This window comes from Crocodylus siamensis, chromosome 10 (genome assembly GCF_052110815.1).
Source record: "Crocodylus siamensis isolate JL-2025a chromosome 10, ASM5211081v1, whole genome shotgun sequence".
In the NCBI taxonomy this organism is placed as follows: domain Eukaryota; kingdom Metazoa; phylum Chordata; order Crocodylia; family Crocodylidae; genus Crocodylus; species Crocodylus siamensis.
Window position 1 is genome coordinate 43,161,095 of NC_143404.1, and position 21,258 is coordinate 43,182,352.

The 21,258-nt window shown below is 49.7% G+C and overlaps 1 protein-coding gene across 9 annotated transcripts in view; it reads left to right on the forward strand.

Moving 5' to 3' along the window:
- The window catches only part of CHD6 (chromodomain helicase DNA binding protein 6), a 253,245-nt gene that overhangs the window by 80,566 nt on the left and 151,421 nt on the right, over window positions 1–21,258 (forward strand). The gene's annotated exons all lie outside the window — the stretch shown is intronic.

The following is a 21,258-nucleotide window of genomic DNA, read 5'->3' on the forward strand; positions in this document are numbered from 1 at the left end:
TGCACCTGTGGATGCATAACAAGGTCCGGTTAGCCCTGCCAACGGTGACCTCGCATTGTTGGCCCATGTTCGTGTTGGAGTCAGTAATGACTCCAAGATCCCTTTCTGCCTCCGTGCTCTCAAGAAGGGAGTTTCCCATCCTGTAAGTGTGCTGCTGGTTACTACTGCCCAAATGCAGCACCCTTGGGCAGTAGTAACCAGGTCATTCTATCCGACCCATGGGGTCCCTAAAATTTTTTTGAAAATTAAAATGTGTCTGTCCTTGGTTCCTGTCAAAAATGATAGGAACCAGGGGCAGTAGGACCCAGGGGAATCCTTGGCAGGCTCCTGCAACAGCAGGGTCTGCCCAGCCCTACCCCCCCCAAGCTGGGAGCCTCAGTAGGGGTTTCTGGCCTGGGACCACGTGGTTGCCCCAGCACCGGAAGCTCGGGGAAGGGCAGGGAAGGAGCTGGTGTGGAGCACAGGGAAAAGCAGCCCCTTGCCCGCCCCATGGCCCGCAGTCCCTGCTGCAGCCTCTCGCAGCCTGCGCAGGGCTGTCCTGAGCAGGTACAGGCAGCCCCAAGTGGGCTGTGAGTGGCTGCAGCACGGGGTGCTGGCCATGGGGTGAGGGAGGGGCTGCTTTTCCCCTGCACTCAGCACCAGCTTGTAACCCGGCCCCACGCCAACTCCAGGCTTGGCTGTCGGGGCAGCAGGTGGGGGGGGGGGGGGTGTCCTCGCTCACTTGCTGCGCTGGGCAGTGTTTGCTGCTACTGCCTGCCTAGAGCTCGCCCCGTGCCGCAGCTGCTCGCAGCCCATGTGGGGCTGCCTGTGCCTGCTCAGGACAGCCCCATGAGGGCTGTGAGTGGCTGCAGCAGAGTGCGTGGGTCACCGGGCAGGCGAAGGGCCACTTTTCCCCATGGTCCATACCAGGTCTTTCCCTGCTGGCAAACAGGGGGTTGGGGCTGTGCACTGCCCCCCACCTGTACTGCTGGGCTGGGTGGGTGTTAGGAGTGAGCGGGTGTGAGAACACAGGGCCTGTACCAGCTGGGCCAGCTTCCTCCTCTCCCTGCTGGTGCAGCCCAGTCCGAGTCCACAGACCCCTGACAGCCTGCACCCTGCTCTGGGCTCCGCCACTGCTGGCCCTGAGACATTGGGACATTGGTCCCAAGATGGTGACCAGGGGGCGGGCACCTGTCAAGGGGTGGGGCTACCTATTTGGCACTCGACAGCTTGCCAAAACTGGGTATGCGGCCCTCTGCTCAAAATAATTGCCTGTCCCTGCCCTAACCAATGGAGAATCTTCAGTCCTTTCAGGCACTGCTAGAATTGCTTTCTTTCTCAGATGTGAAATTTTACTCTGTGCTATGTGTAAATCTGAAGTAGGTACCAGAACTCACAAGGCAGCTTCCTGGGGACCACAGCAAAATCAGATTCCAGCTTGTCAGGGTGTTAAATATTTCTGTACATACCTTGTGGTGATGGAATTTCCAGCAGAACATATCCCAACCCTTTAGCATCAAGAGAATGACAATTGAAGGGAAAAAGTCTGCTCTTCCCTGATACTTGGGCATCCTATATGCACAGGGGCAGCACCTCCACTTCGCCAGTGACTATCTTACTTTGACTGCCATGCAAAATTTTCAGTGGCCTCAGCTAAAGTAATTGTGAAGGAGCTCAGTAGGTGCATAATAGTTAAGGCTAAGTTGAGCTTTGCCCTTAAAGCAAGGATTAGGCCTTTTTGTTATGTGCAGGAGATGTTACCTTTTGGGAGTCAAATATTAGGGACGCTACATTGCTGTTGCATGGAAAATTAACACAAGTATTCAGTGAGATAATTTGCGTTTTGCAAATAATTTTCATGCCTTCTCAATTTTTAAAAATAGAATTTGGATTTAGGGTTGGTGCAGGCATTGGTTTCACAGTCCTACTGAGCAGAAGTTCTTGTTTATTCTACCAGTTAGTAGTAGGCCTGATAGGGAGTGGGTGATCTGAAAGCTGGAACTGAGAGTCCCCCACAATGTCTCTCATACCAACCACTGACTATCCATTTGATGGACCAACTTTCAGACCTATCAAGAGGAACTGGATTCAGTCTGGTTGGTGCCTTATATATGAAAGTTTCTATAGTTGTATCCACTGTCCTTCAAAAATAGCAAAAATAGCTTAAGGGAGATACAGGTAGTTATGGATTAGTCACAGCTCTATAGCTAAGTCTAAGTTGTGTCCTGCACTAAAAGAGTGAATTCATCTGCTTTGTCATCTATGAATGATATGCTGTATCCTTTCCCTAATTACAGCCATTGCTCTTTGGAAACAGAGGGAAGCTTTTGAGAATGTATAGATACATCCATTAATTAATTCTGAGTCCATTTTTTTAAAATTAAGAATTAGCAGTGCAGGCTGTTTAGACCTCTTCTCTAGTTGAAATTCCCTGAAATTTCATGCTGGAGGTACAGACATTTTTGGATTACTGATCACTATTTTCTGTGATCTTTCATCACTGAAAAATTACTTGGGTGTAGAGATTGTAGCATAGTCTTTTGTTCTTCAGAGAAACTCTCAGAGGATTTGCCTTCGTTCAAAATAGACCATTACATGGGCAACAAACAACACAGAGAGGCACAAACAAAGCAGTGCCACAATTAGTACCTTATATAATACCAGTCTCCCAGACTCCTTGCATTGAAATCCCAAGTAGCTTGCTACCCTCTAAGCCACAAGCAAGTCTGCTCTGAAATTTTTTTTTTTAAATGGTCTCTTGCTGCTTTCTGATACTGTTGGAGGGGGAGGATCTAACTGGTCATAGCAGAGGCCTAGAGCAGTGGTCTCCAAAGTGGGGTGCACGCACCCCAGGGGGTATGCAAGACGATCCATCGGGGTACAGGAAGAAAATATTAGAACTTCTATTTAGATGTATATTTATAGAAATATACATATATTGGGGGTGCATGCTCAAAAATTTTTTACTGATAGGGGTGTGCAATCAAAAAAGTTTGGAGACCACTGGCCTAGGGAGTGGCTCCATAGTCAAGGTAGTACTTTAAAGCAGGGATTATATGTCTTAGCCTTATGTGGCACTAAGTGCTCTCTCCACTTCAGCTGTAGTAAGTCCTCAGGGACTCTTTGAATGTTCCTTAGGGCTTGGTTCTCCATTGTCTCTGAGCTTAGGTCAGTCCAGCATTGGGGGAGCAGATTGGAGATCCTCCATTCCCAGAGGCCATGTTGCAAAGAAAAGCTGCAGGAAACACTTTTTACAGAGTCTAGTGAGATGAGGTCCCTCATGACTGGGGATCCTGGTTTTCCCTGCTAAAAAATTGCAAATTCTCTGATTAAAAATCCCAAAATCTATGAATAAAATGAAAAGCCCCTCACAACCTGCTGGCCCTGCTTGTGTCCCACAGGCCACCCTCAGCCCTGCTGGTGCCACCCCTCCCCAGCCCTGCTGGAGGGGGCCTCCAGCTGCCAGGCTTACAGGGCCAGGGACTCAGGTCCACAGCCCCCTTCCCCTGGCAGGAGGCGGCTGCTGCTGCAGAGGAGCAGAACATGGAGCCTGGCTTCCCCTCGCTGCCTGCTGCAGGCTCTGATGGGGGGAGTGACTGGCTCTCTGCTGCTGCATGCACTCCCGGGCAGCAGAGGGGACCTGTGTTTCCCCAAATCTGTGTGTGGGGCAGGGACAGGCTGCCAGCTGCAGGCTCCCTTCCCTGCTGCCCTCCCCCAGGGCCTCCACAGCCCAGCAGGTGCGACCTGGCACTGCAGGGAACAGCACTTAAGCTCTGCACTGCCCTGGCAATGTGTCTTCTGTGCATGGGGCTGCAGTGATGGGCACAGCCCTATGCCACTTAACCCTGCTGCTGCCGTGAGCACAGAGGACACATCACCAAGGCAGTGCAGATCTCCCAGCAGCAACGAGATCGCCATGCAGCCCCACTCTATGCTGCAGTGCCAGGTTGCACCCACCAGGCTTCGGAGGCCCTGGGGGAGGGGCAGCAGGGTGATAGCCTGCAGCAGACAGTCTGCCCCATGCACAGATCTGAGGGGCATGGGTCCCCCCTGCTTCCCTGGGACCGTGTGTAGCAGTGGGAAGATAGCCTCTCCTCTGCCCCCCAATAAGCCCCCTGTGACACCATGCCATTCTGCATCGGGGCCCTGTGGGCTCCAATCCCTATGCACCACCCACTGGGCAGCAGCCCTAACCGTCCCCAACTTCCTCCCTCACTATGGGGGCCTCAGTCTCCCCCTCTTATGCTCCTGGCTTACCTGTGGAAGCTTCTCTCCACACTGCCTGGTGGCCATGTGCATATACATGCACATGGTGCCCCCTGCCTGATGGCTGTCCTCCTGCTTCCTCCCAGTTCCTTGTGGGCTGGAACACTGCCAGCCTGTAGAGAGCTCTTTGCAAACCTGCAAAATCTGTGGGGTTCTCCAGTAAAATGAGAAATCTGTGTTTTCTTCCAGTAAAAGGGGAAATCTGTTGTTTTCTCTGTTTTTCCATGAGAAACAGAAAACCTGGATCCCTGCTCATGACTGTTACATCAGTGGAGAATTGGGCACACTGGAGCTCATTCTGCCATGTCCCATCTCTGCCCCTTCCTGTCTTCAGTCATAGGGGTGTTTTTTCTGGTATCTCCAGTTGATGGGGACTCCTCGTATGCTCCAGCTGATAGGGACTCCTCCTACACTGGGGATTTTCCCAGTGCCAGCTGCCCCCAGTGTCTGCTATTGCATGCACTCCTGGGGGTCAGGGGCCGTCTGCGCCCCCCAGATCTGTGTGCAGGGCAGGGTAGGGGCAGACTGCCCACTGCGGGCCCCCCTCCCTGCTGCCCTCCCTGCGGCCTTTGCAGCCCAGTCTCTCTAGGTCCACTGGGTAGAATGGAGATAACAGACCTGTGCAAAATCTTAACTCATTCTCTTAGCAAAATTGTACTCTGTTCTTTTGTTTGAACTGTGCCAGCTTTCCTCACGTTGCTTTGGGCTATGCAAGCACCAATTTCTCCCCTTTGTTCTTCTTCCACTCTCTTGGACACAAGTATTGTAATGTGAAAATTATCCCTTTGTGTGTTTAGTAAATGTAGTACAGCTTCTCAGGGCACAAGTCTACCAGGCTTCTCCCAAGGGTCTGGTGCTATATTGCATGGCTGGGCCAGACCTGTGCGCCCCTTTCCTCCCTGCCCCCATGGCCCAGAAGCAACAGATCCTTAACACATGAATGTTGGCAGATATGAGACTCTTGTGCCCTCTTCACCCCAGTTGCTGGGTATTCACTGAAAATTCAAATCTAAGGCCTCTTCAGTCCTGAGACTATAATCACTTTTGGGGCTGGCTTTGCATGTCACACCATATGCAAGTGAGAGAGGGGAAGAGGAGGACACTTTTTGGCTTGTGTGGCTAGACTGGCAGGAGATCTGCCCAGGCCAGGAAACACACTGTCACCTCTCTATCCTGTTTTTTGGTATTTTAGACTGTACCATCCTTGGCTGGGTCTCCTTGCCAGGGCTGTAAGCAGTGGGGGAGCAGACTTTACTAGCAGTGTAGAGATAACCACTGGTCTGTTAGCACTGGACTTGCTTGCTGGCACTGAGATATTTCACTTCTGTTTCACACTTCTTGCCAAGATCTATTTCATTCCTCTTTTGGAGTGGGATGTTCAAGCTGAATGAGTTTAAATTGTGAAACAGATGATGCTCCCTGCCCTCTGAGTAGTATGTGGGGCTGGGAGTCATGTTTGGTCGTAGATGAAAGAGAGCTTGGGTTGTTCCTTTGCTCATCCTCATTGTAAGCTCATCATGTTGGTTATTTGCAAGGAAATGAATGAATTTCTGGCCAGTTCCATGAGCATCATTCACTTATGTGTCTCTGGAAGCATTTTGAAGGAATGTTTCTTATTACAAATCCTGTCCTAGTTATGAAAGGTTATGTAGAGGAGAGCTACTTAGGAGAGTCTGTTACTCTCCCTTTACAACCCCAGTTCCCGCATGGGTCCTATCAAACTGGCCTCTCTTCCAGGGAAAATGAACCCTGTCTCAGGGCCTAGAACTGGCAGAGAAAGTGATGGTTCATTTGAGTACTGTACTTGTTGAGGTATCCTGTACTGGTTTTGAATGCTAGCTGAGTCACCAAGCTGGGCCTCTTGTTGCTGTTTCATGTTTATCTTACATGCTTGTTTTGGATAGGGGGCAGAGGAGACACCCAGGTTCCTTTCAGTTAATGCTGGAAAAATTGCAAAAAATTAACAAATAACTGCAACAAGTATTAGCAGTTTCTATATTCAGAGAGAAAAACATTCAGTACAGTAATCTCACCCAATTCCAGATGTTACTTTACTCAACAGAAAAGATATCCACTCAGTCCCTGGAAGCAAAGGGTATGTTGTGGGCTGGGACGATCCAGACAGGTGTTGAAGGCTGAATTTATGATGACGACAAACTTTCTTGCTCCCCACTTTTATACTTTTCTTCAACTTCACTCCTTTGATGACTCTTTGTTTTTGGATTGGTCTCTCTGTTGTCAGCAGACTGTCCATCTTTTATCCCATCAGCATATTCCTTTGTCTAACAGACCCATCACAAGCACGCCTCTTAATTTGGCCTTTATCTGGTGTGTTACTTTGGGCATTGCCAATTGGTCTCCCTTATCACCTTTCATCCCTCTTATTAAGCTGGTTAGTGCCAAGTTCAGTTAATTGGAGCTGGTAACAAGGCCATTGCTATGTTATGTTAAAAGAACTTCTCACAGTGATAAAAAAGAAGAGATACAATGAGCACCTATGAGCTCTACAAAAACAACTCGAAGCCAGCTAATAATAAAAACCAAAAAGTTAATAAGGACAAAACTTAAGCAATGATTATATAAAGCTAAATATAAACAATACTATAAGCAGGTGCAACTTCAAAACATTAATCATAACAAGCTACCCTAACAAGCTACCCTGGGGGGCTAGGACCACTACCAAGGTGTAATAAATAGACCTAACCCAAGGAGTTTTCTAACCACAAAGCTATTGGCTTTTCTTGAATGTGTTCTCCCACCATGTCATCAGAAACTTTGCGTGGTCTTGTATTTGTCCCAGGGAAGAGCTGTGAAGTTTTGGGCATCTCACAAATAGTGATGGGAACAGCAGGGTGGTCTCCACTATGCTGTCACTGATTGTTAACTCATCTGTCTCAGCACTTCACAAGCAGCTGGGAAGAGCAGCCTCCACTGCATGTTTCGTAAACCAGAAGAGGCTCAGGTAGAGCAGGGTTAGAGTACAGTGTGGACCTTGAAGAGGGCCTGTAGTGGACATCAAGGAGGAAGGCCTGTTGTCCAGGGAAGGGAAAAAGGGGCATGACAGAAATAGAACTGAGGAAGGCCGGTGACCTGGTCAGAATAGTCAAAAGGCAATAGTTTGGCCCAGGGGTGTGATGTGAGATTTGCATACAAGGGTCTGAAGAAGGATGGAAAGTTGGGAGAAGTGGTGGAACAGGAGGTGGAATGGACAGAAGTGGAAAGGAGGTAGGAGTAAAGTGGGAGTCTTCTTGTGACAGCAAGTAGGAGTCCTGATCTCTGGTGCCACACAGAGGGGAAATGTTGGTATGCCAAGGAGCTAGTTCGGGGTTTGGAAAATGCTCTTCCACAGTGCTTACAATTCTCAGAGCATTGGTTCCCTGCCTCATCTTTACTTCCCTTCCTTGTCTTCTGTGACCCCTTTCCTCCTTGTCCCTCTCACTCCCCCCAACTCCCCTGCCTGCTGGTGCTACTTTCTCCACTGTTCAGTGGTGGGGAAGCACCAGAGCCAGCCACGCTGAGCAGGGGCTGGGTTCAGCTGGAAAGGGGACCATTGCAACAGGGTGGCTGGAGAGTAGTTTCCCCACCCCCCAACCTTGCCCAATCATGGCGCAGAAAAGAGAAATCCCTCTGCTGGCCTTATATAGGGAAGTTTAAAACCCAGTCCAGATAAGGGAAGTGCAGATAATCTCATGCCACTATCCAAACACAGACAGAGGGGTGTGGAACCTTCACAAAGATGAGGTCAGGGGATGATCTTGAGGGTATTTTGGAAACTTTTGAACAGGTAGTTGGTATGTACCAATGACCCCAGGGTCAGTCAGCCAGTAAACTGGCTCCTTACCTGAGAGAAGAGACTCGGGGAGCATACCAGGGCCTGGAAGCTATGGCTGCTCAGGACTGTGAAACCCTCAAAGCCACCATCTTTGTCCACCTGGGTCTTATAAAAGACATACCAGTGCTGGTTCAAGAAAGAATAGTTTAACTGAGACTTCTGACCCTGAGTGGTTGCCAGAACCTCAAGGAGCTTGGTAATTACTGACTTAAACTGGAGCCCTACTCAGCCACAGAAATAGTAGCATTGATAACCTTGGAGTATTTTCAGAAGGTATTACCCGTGGGGCCCAGGTAATGCATTTTCAGGCACTTGGCTAAGGATATCAATAAGGGGATTCACATAGTCAAAAACTTCCTGGAAGTCAAGTTAAAATGCAGAAAATCCTGCAGAACCAAAGAACCCAAACCCAATGAGGCAAGGACCTCATATGGTTGGGGTCTTTGGGTAGAGGTCTTGCACCAGATCCTGGACTCCTGCCCCTGTCCCCACATAGACAAGGATGAGTTCAACAATACAGGGCTACTGTTCTGGAGTAAATAAAAAATCTCCTTCGTGTATTACCCATAGAGAAAAAGGGGAATTCTTTGTCTGCTTTACTTGTGGAAACCAGGCCACTGGAGCAAAGAATGCCACAGATAGACTGCAGCAATATGCAGGTATGGATCTTAGTGGTCCAGACAGAAGCCCTAGGGCAGAAGGACTCCTTGTTTCTTGTCTAAGATACCTAGTGGATGCCTAGTGGATATGGGCTCTGAACAAACATTTATCCACAAGTGGCTTGGGGATTCCAACCAGCTGATGATACTAGAGGACATACATGTAACCCAGATCCTATCTAGGTCCTAAAACTGATAGGGTCCAGACAGTGGAAATAAATGGTGGTGGCCCAATGCCTTACCTAGTGGTGGTGGGCTAGGACCATAGGCAGCGGAAGAGGGGGAGCTAACAGGGCTCAGATGCCCCAAATGCAGGGCAGCAGGTATGGCTGGAGAGTAGCCTGGCTGCAGGCTGCTGCAGCAAGGGAAGAGGGGCATGCACACTGAGATACCCTCCTGTGGTGGAGCACCTTTTGGGGTGCTTACCACTTAAGGGCTTTCACAGGCTCTGAGGGGAGCCTGTTCTGGAGAAGCAGCAAGGGAAACCTCCCCCAGGAACTATTTTAAGGGGGAAGGTGTTACTAGATTTGCCTATCACTTTGGGGTGCACTCATTTATTAAGGATACATTTCTAGGGTCTTTGTAATTTTATCAATGTGCTGCTTGTGTGTAGTGGTGTTTCTGTATGGAGCTGTATTTTTCCCTTCTGCAAGTCCTCACCCCCAATATAGCTATCTTGCAGGACTCAGTTTCAGTGGGGCTAGGTTCCTCCAGCCACTAAATTAGTCAAATACACACACATAGATTAACGTGACACACCTAACCCAGCTGATCATCATGGAGAGGCTGACATCTTTGTATGCCAGGAATCAGTTTAAAGTAACAATAAAAATGCAGTCAGACACAAGTACGCAGATAAACAGAATACCTCTGAATCCAGCTGGGTGTCTAGCTGACACCCTCATGGGCCAGCATTCAGTTCATTAGGGCAAGTGTGAGCCAAACTGGGTCAGTCAGCCTGTACAAACTGATCCCCTTATGTGACTCAAACTCAACACATCCCAATCTTTTGCCCTAACTGTTGTAGTAATGGTAGCCTCTTGATGACTGGACCCCGCAGTACTGCTGGGCTTCACAAGGATCTTTGGCTTAGGTAAAAGAAGCGTTGCTGCAGAGCAAGTGGGGAAGGAGAAATAGAGAAGGAAAAATACATCCAGTTACCACCAGTTTGACTATAAAAATTATTTCTTGCTAGGTATATGAAATATATATAATGGTACTAGTAGTAGTAGACATACAAGGAAAAACAAAACAATTACAATATTATCTTGGTTTCATTGAGTATTTGGGGAAACCTAGCTCAAGCTTAACTAATACAATTCAGGTTCAGAAAGCTATGCCTAGAGAGGAAGAGAGAGAGAGTGTGAGAGCTGGGATCTCACCATTTTAAGGCACGCTCATGATTTGTTGACAAGCAAAGTTCTCAGCACGATCCTTGAAGGGAGACTATCTGTTTCACCCAGCTTCTTGACAACAACAGTGGATGGTGTCAGAGAGATTTCCCTCCCTTAAAGCTCACTGTTTGCTGCTTTTACAGATTTTTATACCCTCGGTTCAGCTTCTTCAAAGCATTCTTTTAATTGTGTAAATCAAGAGGATCCCAAGCCATAATTGACAGGGTAAATCCTCTTATATAAACAGGTTAAATTTAAATGAATTACCTTTTTCAGTGACAAGGGGTTATTTGGTTTGGAACATCTTAAGAAACTGATTAACAACTAGGAAAAACATTACGTTTTAAGGGGTAACCAGACACCTAGGAGCCAACTTGAAATTATTATGAATAGAAGATATACTGGATGGGATACTACTTTGTTTCTTCTCAGATGCCTTAACTATTCTTGCAGCATCAGGGTTTTGTATTTTACCTGTTGTGAATAAGCCTCAGTTTAGCATGACCCTCAGATTTTACTGTAGTCTTTTAACAGATTTAAGGGGATGAGTGGAGTGTTCATAAACTTTGTGGGGAGGACTTCCACCAGTCGTCCCAGGAAAAGTATGACAGCATTTATGGTTAGGGCTTCAACGGCCTGGATGCTATAATGAACCCTTAACCATTGTTCAAATGTTGCCCGTACCCGCTCTGACTTAGTTTCTTGCCTCAGCATTCCCTAACCCGGCAACCGAGTTTTAGTCAATCAAGTTTAAATAGGCCTCTCATAGTGGAACCGGGGAATGTACGGCCTGAGATGCCTGTTAAACTTTTCTTCTGCTTAGTTCTGGTTAGATGAGGTGTATGTGTGGGGGAAAACAGAAAAAGTCTGTTGTAAGTCCAGCAAACTGGGTGTCAGGCCTCCCTCGGGAAGGCAAAGCTGACAGGTAACAAAGGTGTATGGCAGGGCACTGTTAGTGCCTGCCACTAAGAGTGGAGTCAAGCAGCCAGCAGGTGCTTGATTGCGGTGGCTATTTTAGACCGCTATCCACTTATAAAAAGAGAGCAGTTTGCTGCTGGCAGGCCAGACAGTAACATTGCCTGGTTGCAAGTCTCCATGCAACATCCTGGAGGTAAGGGCAGGAGATGTAGGGGATGGCTAGGTGGCTGCTCCTGGTCCTGAGCATGACCTAAAACTGCACCCTGCCAGGAGTGGGTGGCTTGGTGGGGCGCTCAGTGGCACGAGAGCCCCCAGGAAATGCCAGGCCAGTTACCACCCTGGGGAAAGGCGAGTAGGAGCGCCTTAACCCCAGCCCTCACCTTTGGTTGGGTTACGTAACATCAGAGATAGTTGGGAGCCAGGCATGGCTATGGCCACCTGAGCCCACCGGGGAGGGAAGCCCCATGGCCCCAGTGAGGGGGTGGAGATGTGGAGCCCTAGTGAGGGGGCAGAGATGTGGAGTCCCAGTGAGGGGATGGCCCCAGTGATGGGGTGGAGATGAGGAGGAACCATGTGAGGGAAGTAGGCCAAGGTATGTCTTCAGACGCCTGAGGCTGTAGTAAGGGGGCTCAGTCCAAGACATAGGGGCGAGTCCTGACCCCAGTAAGTCCTTCACTGCTGAGAGGCCAAGTGTGGGTCGACCTATACTTGAGCACAGTGACCTGCTGCTCCAGTGGGGGAGTGAGAGTCCCCATGAGACCCTCTCCGGGGATGTGGGATAAGAACGCCCTGGTGTGGAGTGGCCCTAGAAAGGGAGCAGAGAGGAGGGACCCCAGTGAGGGGGGAAGAACCAGAGGGCTGGGAGCCCAGTATGAGTGTACAGAGTTGCCCCAGGGAGGGGCAAGGGCAAGCTGAGACCTGGTTGGGTAATTGGCTGGCCACTACCCCAGTGAGGGTTGCGGGAGAGACCCAAAAGATGGTACATCTGTCACTCAAGGAATGAGCTAGCTAAAGCCTGTGGCCTAATGGGCTTGCTCCAAGAGGGAAGGAGGGTAGTATAGGTTGTTGACACATGAGAGAGGGTGGAATGTGAGAGGAGGGTGGTATGAATGTTAGTGTGTCTAAGGTCTGACAACAAGGCCTAAGCTTGGTCCGGCTGTAGACCGGGAGCATTGTCATGTGGTTGCCATCTGCAAGGCTTGGGCTGCAGTGTAGGGGAGGAATAGAGCCGCAGATAGCGCCCCCTGACATTGGGGCAAGAACGGGCAGCCTCCCACCACAATTAATATCCTAGCACTGTGGCTAGTCAGGGAGCCCCACTTTACACATCTGCAGCCAGGATTGCAGCCAGCTCAGCAGGCAGGTAAATTTCTTTCAATCTTCTTTCTTTATGCCTGCCTGGGTTTGGGGGGTGGGGGTTAGATCAAGACCCCCCCACAGTGCAGGAGGGAGTGGAGTAGGGGCCGGGGCAAATCATTCACCCCTGTCCTGCTCCCAGCTGCACTGTGAGGATTGTCTCATGACCTAGCCTGGCCAGGTCATGGGACAGTCGGAACCTGGTGGCTCCTGCAGAGGCATGGGGGGGAGGGGGGCAGTATGTGGGCCCCCAATCTATGCACAGGGTAAGGGCAGACTGCAGCTGTGAGCTGGGTTCTGCCTGCTCCTTGCTTCTGTGCCTTGTTGCTGCTGCTTTGAAAGCAGCATGGTGAGGTGCCATATTAGTCCTGCTGCTGGATGGGCCAAGCAGTGAGGCACATGGTGCCACGTCACTTTCAAAGCAGCAGCAGTGAGGCATGAAGGCAGGGATCAGGCAGAGCCCAGCTTGCAGCTGCAGCCTGCCCTTGCCCTGTGCAAAGATAGAGGGGCCACATGCCCTACCCCCTTGACTCCCCGGCACTGCACCTCTGGAGGAGCTGCTGGGCTCTTCCCTGGGACAAGTCGGGGCGGATGTGGGAGTCCCAGGGGCTCTGACTTTTTCAGCTCAGCAGTGGAGCTGAGGCTGGCCCCGCCCCACTCTGGCCCCCAGATTCGGGTCCCCCCACCCCAGGTGGTGCAGGGCCAGGGCTGGTGCAGGGAGGCGGCTGGGGGACAGTGGTTCAGTGGTTTCATAGGGGCCACTGGCACTGGGCAATGACCCCAGGCATGGGGGAAGGGGCGGCCACTCCCTTCTGATCCCAGCATGAATATTTGCTGGTGATGCAACTGTTGCCAGCAGGGAAAATAATACTCTGGCATGCATCAAGTGATGCATCTCCAGCAAGACCAAGGAGGTGATTCCCCCGCTCTGTTCAGCACTGATGAGACCCTAACTTGAGTACTGTGTCCAGTTCTGGGCGCTGCACTTTAACAAGGACATGGTACAACTTGAGAGAGTTTAGAGAAGCACCATCCATATGATTAGAGTCTTGCATGGTAAGCCATGCAAGGAAAGGCTGAGGGACTTGGGACTCTTCAGCCTGGAAAAGAGAAGACTGGGAGGGGACTTTGTAGCAGTTTACCACTACATTAGGGGAGTACATCAGGGGCTCAGTGCACAACTGTTCACCAGGGCACCCTTGGGGAGAACCGGGAGTAATGGAGGACTGTTTCAGGCTCAACATTAGGAAGAACTTGTTCACGGTTAGGGTGTCCAGACTGTGGAATAGGCTCCCTCCAGAGGTGGTGCAATTGTCTACCCTGGAAATCTTCAGGAGGTGACTGGACAGTCATCTTGCTGGGGTCACCTGACCCCGGCTGTCTTTCCTGCCTAGTGCAGAGGGCTGGACCAGATGGTCTTCTTAGGTCTCTTCTGGCGTTGCAGTCTATGAATCTATTATCCCTGCCTGATCCCTTCCCCACTCCCTCCACCTCCCCCCCCCCAACTTTTCTGCCAGGAAGGAGGGGGCACACATCTTCCCCCCCCCCCAATTTTTTTTTCTCCCTCTGCCTATGGCTGCAACTAGGGTCCAATGTTCAAACTCCTGTTCTGGGTGGTGCACTTCAAAAAAAGATGTGGAGAATCTTGAAAGGTTCCAGGCAAGGGCCACAAGAATGATCAAGGGCCTGAAGGACAAACCTTAGGAGGAAAGACTAAGGGATCTGGGACTGTTCAGCCTGGGGAAGAAGAGACTGAAGAGGGTCTTGGTGGCTGCCTTTAGGTATGGAAGGGGTGAGCTGGGAGAAAAACTGTTCCCTAGGGTGCCCCAGAGGAGGACAAGGAGCAATAGCCATAAACTGTTAGAGAATAGTTTCAGGTTGGATGTAAGGAAGAACTACTTTACAGTAAGAGTGAGCAAAATCTGGAATAGACTTTCCAAGGAGGTAGTGCAGCCCCCAACCTTGGAAGTCTTCAAGAAGAGATTGGACAGACACCTTGCTGGGATCATTTGATCTCAGCAGTATTCCTGCCCAGAGCAGGAAGGTTGGACTCTATGACCTTTTGAGGTCCCTTCCAGCCCTTAATTTCTATAATTCTATGAGTCCTGGGTCTTGCAGAAAAGAGTAGGAAACACCAGAGAGATCAGGAACCCTTAGGACTGACTAGATGAGATATTACTCTTTGACCCAGTATTGTTTGGACCTTGGTTTGTATTATGTCAGGAACATCAATAGGTCAGAAAAGGAAGGCCTAGTAAAAGGGCAAGGCCTTGTAAAAAGTCTGGTAAAGGGGTTGGAGTACAATTAAATGGTTCTAGGGAAAATTTGACAGAACTGAGCTCCTTGAACATTCAACCTGACAGAGAAATACTACTATAGGGGGAGGGTGGAAAGGGCCTGATTTTTTTAATACAGCGGTAAAGAGAAGACTGTCAGTACTCTGCTTTATGGCAGGTTGGCCTTGGTGAATGGTCTGGTGATGGACACTCACTTAGATGCCCAGTTTCTCCACTTTGAATTACAAGGGGATGTTCTGATGAAGGTCACTTGAGGCAGAACAACAAGGACTTGGAAGTCCCAGTTGTTTGTTCCAAAATTGCAATCAGGTATTGAATACTGTAATCATGTATTGAAAGTATATCAAGTATTGTGATATACCCTGGGTAAAATATCTGGGGGTTCAGAAAATGAGAATATACTTGTAGTGGGTGCTATTTTGCCTTGGTTGTAGTGGATTATACTACCTGATATCCTGAGGCTGTAGTAATGCCTTGAGCTGTAATGTCCTGAGGCATATTTGTAATGCCTTGACCCAAACAGTGGCTACCCAACTATTGAAAATACTTTCATGGGTAGGCATTCCCCAGGAAATCTTAACAGACCAGGGCACCATGTTTATGCCCCAATAATTACAAGAGGTATGGACCCTTTTAAGCATCTACTGGTCAAAGCCTGGAGTGGTTTAATTGGACTTTGGAAGGAATGCTGAGGAAGCTTGTGACAGCAGAGCCCCAGAAATTGGATACACTTTTACTTTATTTGTTGTTTGCGATCCAGGAGACTTCTATCAGTGGGGCTTTCACCTTCTGAGTTTCTGTACTGGAGACAACCCTGGGGTATATTAGACTTCCTTTAGGAGGTCTGAGAGCTCAAAATGAGTACAGTATGTAGCTGGATCCAGTATGTAGCTGGATCTTGTGGGAGCATTAGACCAAATGAATTTCTGAAATTCCTAACAAACCCAAGAATGACACCACAATAGGAATGCCCAACTCTGGGTATAGCAACCTGGGAACCACGTCCTGTTGTTACTCCCCTTGTCAGAAAGCAAACTGTTGGCTAAATGGAAGGGGCCCTTTCAGGTTGTAAGGCAAGTTGGGGAGGTAGATTATGAAGTGCACCAAGTAGGGTAGGGAAGTGAGTTGAGTCCCAGATATACCATGTCAATTTCCTGAAACCGTGGATTACTCAAGAAATGCTTTATGCTTTAATTAATTTGTCAGCAAGTAAGGGAAATGTACAGGAAACAGTTCAATTCCCAACTGATATGGTCACCCGTGAGGAGAATCTGCCCACATCTCAGCAAATGGAGGCAAGGGAGAGGGCACTGAGGGACTTCCCTGATGTGTTCATGACCAAACCTGGGAGAACCACCCTCATTAGTCATCTTACAGTGTTGAAACCTGAGTGCCCCATCCAAAAGGGACTCTCCAGAATATCAGAGTGATTATAGAAAGCTGAGAGAGGAAGTACAGAATATGATGGATATGAAGATGATTGAAGTGTCTTCAGGTGTTAGTTCCTAAACTGATTGTATTCGTTCTAAACAGAACAGTCCAGTTTTACATTGATTTCCAAAAACTAAATGCAGTGTCAAAGTTTGATACATACCTGATAGGCCTGTGCGAATAGGGCAGTATTCAATTTGGATTCAGATTCTGCCAATTTGGAGGACAGTGATTTGATTTGGTCATTTGAATCACTGTCCCTAGTCTATTTGGCGCTGATTCGGATCAGCCAGGGAGATCCTCCTGGCTGTGCCTCCCTCTCCCTGGGTGGGATGAGCTGCAGGAGAAGCCCCCATGGCTGCCCTGCCCAGTCCCATTCCCTGCTTGGCCCCATCCTCCTGGCACTTCAAAAAAAACAAACCTGCACTCACCAGCTGCAGCAGCAGGGATCAGGGCCTCTGGGGGCTTGTGGCAGAGCCCCCTGCTCAGCGCGGGCAGTGGGGGACAGCATAGATCATCCCCCCCACACCTGGCACCTGCATGGCAGCTGCCCCATGGCGCAGGTTCAGCGTGAGTTGGCAGGGTACTGCGTGCTGTTTGCGAGCTGGGGCTGAATGGTGTGACAGATGCCATGCGATTGCCAAGCTAGGAGGGCTGGGGCAATCCTCACTGCCCGGCTCTGCCACGAGCCCTCAGAGGCCCTGATTACCACTGTCAGGGTCAGTCAGTATTATTTCCTCAGGGACTGCTTTACTTTGGTCACTGATCATGCCCCTTTAATATAGTTATAAGCAATGCAAAAAGCCAACCTCGGATTTAACCCATTGGTACCTGGCTTTGCAAATGTATTTCTTTGAGCTCACCATCAATCAGAATCTGCACACCAATGTGGGCTTCTCACAAGAAGGAGGGCTAAATTCAAAAGTGAGTTCAAACTCAGACTCAGCTCCCAGAAGAGAGACCAGGGAGAAGAAGCAAGCTGTGAGGAGAAGCAGGCTGCTGTGCTGATAAGCCAGGGCAAAAAGTGGCTCTTCATCTAATGTCTGGAGAGGACAGAGTATTTTAGTTTGTTTGTTCCATTGGAATGGCTGACTGCATGTTTGTTTGATGGGGATCAGCTCAGTACCTTCTCTGAAGGAGTCTTGCTGGTATAGTTCACCAAGCAAGGTGTGTATGACACCAGTTTGTTGGGGCCTGCATTTCCCCCAGTGTCTTTCCAGGTACAATTTGTGCTGTTGAAATTGTCCTGCAGAGCCCTTAGTGGAGCTGCAGACAGGATATGCCTATGAGCTGACTCTTGCTCTCCTTCCTGGTCCGAGCATCTTGTCTGCCAGGGTTTAAAGGCTTGTCCCAGGCTTCTTGGGGATTTTCAGTAAATGTTGTGCTGTGTTGCTCATGGCTTAGTAGCTCAGGACTTCTGTGCTATACTTTATTTGTGAATAGGAGACCCAAACTTGAGGAGATGGCTGAATGCCTCCAGCCAATCTTGTACACCCCAACTAGAAGAGTCTGTCTACCCCTCTGCTGCCCTATAACATTGTGCCCTGCTTCACCTGGCTTACAGCAGCACTTTTGTTCTTTGCTCGTTCTTTGTGTCCGTAACCTGGGTTATATTGGAGAACAAATTTGCACCCTTGGTTTTATAGATGCAATAGGATGCTCTTCGTAGGAGGTGGGGCCTAGGAGGCTGTGCCTGCTGCTTGCACCCTTGTGCAGAGCCAGGGTCATGTCTAGTGAACTTTCAGACCAATAGAGTATTTTTTGCTTGGCTTTCAGCTGTTACTTTTTAATCCCTCTTGGCCTGCAGAGCTCATCTGTCTTTCTGAAATACTACCAGTGTAGAACATGTTATCTGCCTTGTTCTTGGGGCAGCAAGCCCTGACAAAGGATGATTGTGGTTAAGCCCAGGCCTGGAAGCTTGGATGTGTGCATTTTACTCCTTAGTGTGCCAGAAACTTGTTTTATGATCTACAGAGCAATCACTTCAGCTCCCCATGACTTTGCAAAATCTCTTTTTTTTTTTTACTCAGTGTATGTCACTGAGCAGTGGATCTTTTCTGTTATCAGCATGGAAGAACATTATCAACACTGTTGTGAATGTAACTGATTCAGGTAGCGACATCCAGTGCCTGTGGAGCCCATAGCTCCGAGCAGGGATATTGTAAGGGCCAGTTCATTAGTGTCTGAAAGAGACTTTTAAATGATCCAGAAGGAAGTGTTAGAGAGGAGGTGATGATGGTCCTTCTCTCTCACATGCCCCTTCTAGGCATGGGAAAGGGAAAACAATTAAGCATTTGACAGATAAGTGCTATAATAACCTTACCACTTATCCTATAGTTTCCAGCAGGCACAGTCTGGCAGGGAAGGGAAGCCACACAGTGCCCTAACAGGAATCAAAAAGCAGAGGGCAGGCAGGACGGAAGGGGGCTAGGGGAACTAGTACCCATAGCCTAAGAGGAAAGCTGGAAGCAGCCTAATGACTTGTCAATTAAGCAATTAACTGCTTGTTCCCAGGTGTTCCCTCCCAGCTCAGGGCTTCAGGTGGGCTGTGTTGTCCGGCTGGGCTTGACTTTCTTCCCCCACCCCGCAGTCAAAGGACTCCAGGAGCTTTGCAGCTGCTGTGCTAAAATTGGAGATCCAGGTTTTCAGTTTACCACGGAAAAATGCAGATTTTCTTCCTTAAAAGAGAAAAACAAAGGAAACAGTGAGTTTACACTCTCTCTCGTACATCATTACCTGGTTCCAAGGATGCACTTGAGCATGATGTAGTGAGAAATGAGATGCAATTCATCTAAGAATGTGGACAAAAGCTGTACAAGATGTACATGCCATTTGCAATGTTCCAGAAGCAGCTAAAGTGCACCAAAATGGTGCTTCTTGAAATGAGGGGAAGCAGGGGACCCATAGACCCTCCAGAATTCTACAGTGCTTCACTCCCACCTCCACCCCTGTAGGGTGGACAGTCCAGCCACCACTGCTGCAGTTGCTGAGTTCTCTAGCTCCAGTCCTCTCTCTCTGTTTCAGTGAGAGGAGGAGAAGTTCAGGGGATTTGGGAATGGAGAGTTCTAGTGTGGGGGCTCCTTATCCCCCTTCACAGGTCCCCATGCTCCCCCCCACCCAAACCTCCTCCCTCAGCTCCTCAACCTCCTCTCTTACTCCTCCCTCAGCTCTTGGCCGTGGGAGCATTCAGTTCTGCTGGAGTCAGGATCTCCAGCCCTTATTAGTTTCTACCTCTGCTCTGCTGAGGTAAAAAGGAAAGGCTTGTGGGGATTTGGGGCTGAAGAGCTGGGTATCCCCACAATGGAGCACCCCCACCACTTTAGACTCCTGCTAGATATGCACCCCACTGCTTCCCCCTGCCAGATTACTGTGCCCCCACCACCATACCCTAATGTCCCCTGCTGCTGCTGGAGCTGGGATTCTGGTTCTCTACCCTTCGGTTCCCATATTTCTCTAGTTCTGGTAGAGGATCAGGGTCTCCAGTCACCAACTGATTTCAGGGGGTGAGGCAACACTGAAGGTCTACTGTACTCGCAGCCCTGGGGAGAGGGGAGGAGGGGCCAAGGAATGGGATGAGGAGCAGAGTATCAGTAACAACTGGGGGTGGGCAAGAGGACCACTTGCCCCAGACAGACTTTGGAGGGACACGAGAATGGTCTTCCATCCTCAGTGCCCACGCCACTCAGGTTTTACTCAACACTGTTCTGTCCCTTGTCAAGGCCTCAGCCTCCTTGGATTCATCCCCCTTTTTTCTCTGGCTACGGGCCTTCAGCCCTGGCCCACCAATTCAAGCTTTGGCCCTGGTCTCTCGCGCTGGCCCCCTGGCTACCCCAAGGATCTTCCTGGTATCTGCCCTTCTGGGCTGATCCCACCCTCTTGGGCTCAGAGTCTCTAACCCTAGTGCTCAGCCATTTCAGGCAGAGCTGGGGGCAGACACACACTCCCAGTGTGTTTCAGGAGTGCATGGAGCAGCAGGAGTCACCCCCCCACACACCCCACCTCCTTGTGCCCCCCAGATAAGCTGCTCATGGTTCTGTCCCACGCCCTGTCCCACCCTGGCTCCAGCCCCACTTCCTCCCTCACTGCAGGAGCCTACAGGAGTGGGGCTACTGTGGGGGGGCTGCAGCCACCCCAAAATTCACCATTGCCCCCCACAACCTCCCTCCCAGTGCTGCCACCTGCCCTGAGCACAGCGTGGCCCAGCCCCCGTCAGGAAGAGCCCAGCATTGCCCCAGACACAGATCCAGGGGCACACCCCCACCCCACATCCTCCTGGGATGCGCATACTGGCAGGATCCCCCTGCACAGTTCAGTCCCATGCCTCCCCCCAGCTAGGCAGTCCCTCCTTCCCCCCCCAACAACAAAACTTACCTGCTGGACTCAGCTGCTCTCTATGTGGCTGGGCTGCACTCCTGGCTGCTTGCATGCTGCACTGCAGCTGCATGAACACACATGGAGTTCCACATATCTCCTATGACTCTTTTAAGTATCCTGAAGGGTATGTGTACCCCTGATTGACAACCACTGTCCTAAATCATCAGTATAACATAACAACAGGTCAAGCAACTGCTTAACACAAGCTCCTTTCTGGGAAAGGAACATCAACAAAGGAAAATTGCCTAACCCCTTTAAGAGGAAGCTTCCCCTCTTGCAAGCTCTCTGCTCTTTACTTGCAGTCCTAAGCACTAGCTCAGTTGGGCTAGTCCTCTCAATGCAGGGCTTTTTCCCTGATAGCCTGTTGGCTCTTCATCAGTCCTCCAGCAACAGCCACATCTCAACAGAATTCTTTTCCCTTTGAGCTTCTGGAGTAGACCACCTGCCCCAACTCAAATTCTGGCATATCTATCTCCCAGGCTCTGCCCCTTTTCAGGTGACTTCTCTGGGTTGGTTACAGGTGTTCTTTAACTGCGCTTGCTGGCTTCACCTGTAACAGTTTACTGCTGTTGCCTGGGCCCTAGCTGATGCAGCAGTGTTTAGTTTTCCCATGCATGGCTCTCTGACTGTTATTATTGGAGACCTGCTAGCTCCCCAACTTACAGTTTACAAGCCCTTGAGGCCTGCTCTTTTGAAGCTTCTAATGAGCAGCCTTCCTCCATCTGAAGCTCTCCCTGCAGCTGTTCCCCTCT